Source organism: Pistacia vera, unplaced genomic scaffold (genome assembly GCF_008641045.1).
Source record: "Pistacia vera cultivar Batoury unplaced genomic scaffold, PisVer_v2 Contig126, whole genome shotgun sequence".
NCBI classification, from domain to species: Eukaryota; Viridiplantae; Streptophyta; class Magnoliopsida; order Sapindales; family Anacardiaceae; genus Pistacia; species Pistacia vera.
The window spans coordinates 24,009-28,001 of NW_022195314.1; the positions used below are offsets into that span (position 1 = coordinate 24,009).

The window sequence follows — 3,993 nt, forward strand, 5'->3', positions numbered from 1 at the left end:
ATCCTTTATTAAATTACTTGGAGGCAAGGCAGCTGTACAAAATTAAGTAATTTCTAATAATCAAATATTTTTATTCGTTTTTCTATTTTCTAATTATAAAATCTTAAGTATAAACTTAAATAATATATATCAAAGTATATCCATTTTTCGGTTCCCACGTGTAGCAGCTTACAGCGTTGATCTGGTTCCAGTCCAGGCAAATGAGACCAAACCAAACCCACCTGGGTCACATGCTAAACCCGTTCCACGTGGCGAGGCACGCTGTCCTTTCCGTTGGTGTAGCCGTGTACAAGTAAACTACGAAAATTATTTTTATATTTATTGTATCATTTAATTAATTCAAAGAGCGTAAAAGGAGGGTTTATTTTATACGTGAAGAATATTTCATATACAATATTTTTATATAATATTATATGATAAAATATAATTAATTGATATTAAATTAAAATTAAACTTTCATCTAATTATTTTTTACCATGAAATATTGTATAAAAATATTATATGTGTAATATTATTCTTTTATTTGTATATTATCAGTTAAATAATCTTATAAACCATTTAGATCATATTTGATTGAGTTTAAGCGATTAGTGCTTATAAACTTATTTAAACTTATAAGCTTATTTAAACTTATAAGCATTTGAAAGAGTAATACTATAGTTACTGAAGGATGTGTATCGAATTTATACACCGAATAACGTGACAAAATACTGACCTTTGATTCATTATAAGTTAATATTAATCAACGATCAGGATTTTGTCACATCATTCGGTATACAAATTTGGTGTGTATTTTCGGTAACTCAATCATTTTTCGCATTTGAAATATAAGCAGTTACACGTTTGATTAAAGTACTGACTAATAAATAGTTGACCTGTTTAGTAAAATGTGGTTTATAAATATATTTTATTATTAAAATGACTAAAAATGATACTATATTATTTCATCAATTAATAAATTATATGATAGAATTTTAAAATTAAATAAAGATAATGTGGTAATATACTTGGTTCTGTTTATAAGCTGGAGTATTTTTTTTTTTTTTCTTTTTTACTTATAAGCCCAAAAAACTTATAAATAAATATCAACTTAATTTTAGATTTTATAAACTAGTTTGATCAGCTTATAAGCTCAAACAAACACCCTCTTAGAATATAAAAAGAAAATGGACCTACCTAATAAACTAACATGAATTAAATTTTGGATTATGAATCTTATGTCTACAAACTTTAATTATATAAGAAACAGTTTCATTTGTAAATTAAAGTTTATGGCCAAATGAAGTCCTTTATCATTGTAATTCAATTCTAAAACTGATCTCATAATTGGAATTTCAGAATTGAAAAGTGATCCAATTCTCTAATGGGCATCTGGATTAATTAATTAATGAATTAACCATTACAATTCGAGTTTGTAGAGTAACGCATTTACAGATTTTCCATTTAAACAAAAAAAAAAAATAAAAAAAGATCTAATTAGCGTTTCCCTTAAGGCTTCTCAAATCAACAACAATGAGGGTGATATTATGGTGGCTTCCTCGTCCAAGAGCGAGACGACAAAGTATAGCAGCTGCAAACTTGGTTTTAGAGGGGAACATGAGTTGTTGAGGTTGGTTAGTAGTAGAAGCAGTAGCAGGGCCGCCGTCTTTGAGACATGCGCTTGCTATTTCGCAAGCCAATTCGTCAGAAATCACATCCCAAATGCCATCGCTCGCCACAATCAAGCACTCGTCTTCTGCTTCTCTTTGGGTGATGGAGATCTCAGGTTGTGATGTTATCACACTCTTCAAAAAGTTGTCTCCTGCAGCTTGTTTATCAAGTAATTAATCACAACAAGTTTACTTCTTAATCATACTCTACATCCATCACCCAACTAATCACAATACCTATAAATTGACTCTCTCTCTCTCTCTCTCTCTCTCTCTCTCTCTACATATATATATATATATCTTACAATTAATACAATAAATTGACTCTTAAGATTCCCTATCTTACTCAAGTACTGCGTATTTTTAAAGCAAGAGTGTCTATAAAAGTAATTCAAACACTAGATTGCTTTGGGTCGGCTTAAGCCAACCAAATAAAAAATTAATTATATGCATATAGGCAAGATGTGTTTCTTTGGTATGTATGTGTTGTCGATAATATTATCTAATGAAATTTATCCGATCGTTCACTTTAGAGTCTCGAAAAATTAGTTAAGATGGTCGTTCATTTTAGGATTCTGAAAAAATACTTAAAGTATGTATACATTGATTCAAACACTCCCGATTAAATAAAGGATTACCTAAGAATCGTGACATTGTATTAAGAATGCCATAGACTCTTAACTCCATTCAGATAAACAATCTTCCCACCTGCTGTTTCAATTCTCTGCATCCCATCTGATCTTTCTGCCTGTAACCAAAGCTAAACAACATTTGAATTAACTCTTGACAAAATTCAGTATTATTGCCATAATGTTTTATTAAAAATATGTGAAAAGAAGATCAGCATTCCCAATAAAGACGTTGAACAGCTACACGTGGCAATAGCAGATGCCAACCTTGTGATAGACTGAAAGAGGAATAGGTCTGCCATCGCGGCACAGAACAGCGCGTGAATCACCACAGTTGGCGACCACAATACGACGAGGAGTCACAAGTGCCACGACGGCAGTGGACCCCACGAACGCTATGTCGACCATCTGCATCTGCTGGCACCTTGTACAAACGTAAACATTTTCTCCACAAGCGCACGTGCTCAGCGCCACTTCAGCCATCCTCTTGAAGCTCCTCTCTATACTCCCACGCACTACATCCTCCCACTCCTCTTCTTCTATCTCTCCATGGAAATATTGTTGCTTCTGCGGGGCCTGGCCCAAGCTGAAACTGCTGCCATTATCACTTGCAGCGGCTTTGGAAATATACACGCGCGTCAGTTCCTCCGCCATTATTTTATGCATCATCTTCTTGCAAAGCATAGAGACCTGCATTTCTCTCAATAAAAATTAAAAGAATTTATAATTAAAGAATAAGATATAGATTAATGGGTGAAAACATTATTTAAAGATTTTTGAAGTAAAGCATTTACATGAGATCCTCCATGGCCGTCGTAGATAGAAAAGAAATGAAGAGGATTTCCGCCAAAAATATCTGGGCGACAGAAGTTTTCCTTCACAAACCAGGCGTCGTCCATGGTTTGGCTTAGGCCTTGGATTGAAATGCAGCCAAAATCTGGCATTGGATTCTCCACCAAAGACGGCGTCAGCAGCCCCATTTTAGGTGGCTGAAGCTGAAGCTTTGTTAAGAAATGAGGATTTTGAAGTGGAGTTTGTCGCGGGGTTGATGGCTGAAACTGAGGCTGAGATTGAGATTGAGATTGAGGCAGGGAAAGCTGGGCTGAAAAGGTCCTCATTCTTCTCATTTCTATTCTACGGCGACGGCGCTTCCTGCATTTCTCTGGAGTGTCACTGTCAGAGTCATCGCTAGGTATTCTTGACAAAATATCAATTGTTGGTGTCATTGTACAGCAGAGCATGAAAGTGTAATTTGTGACGAAGAAGGACAAAAGAAGAGGAAAATGGATATAGATATAGTTAAGAGAAACGTGAAGGATTGTTTGGTGACTCGTGGAAGAAGAGGAGCGTTGAGAAAGCGCCACGCGAAGGCAATGCATGAAGCCATGAACTGGTTACTGCTTCTCTGTACTTGTTTACGTTACAGTAGATTTCCATTTAATAAAATCATATTCTTCTAGTATTATAGGATAACCCCCCCCTTGCGCCAATTAACTCAGTGAATAGAACAACTTTGAAGAGTAAATAATTGTAAATTTATCAACACTACATTTTGACAGTTACAGCTGCTACAGGTATTGTATCATGTTATGTTTTTAATTAATCTTTGTACATTTCTACTCCTCAACAAAAAGAGACAAACCATAACTATAGGAAACAACCAGAGAGCAGAGTAGAAGAAATCAGCAAACAAAACTCATTCCTTCACTTATTCT

General features: G+C 34.4%; 1 pseudogene; it reads right to left on the reverse strand.

Annotated features, from left to right (window-relative positions):
• Positions 1-1,472: 1,472 nt before the first annotated feature.
• On the reverse strand, positions 1,473-3,504 carry LOC116120142 (annotated as a pseudogene).
• Positions 3,505-3,993: the final 489 nt, after the last annotated feature.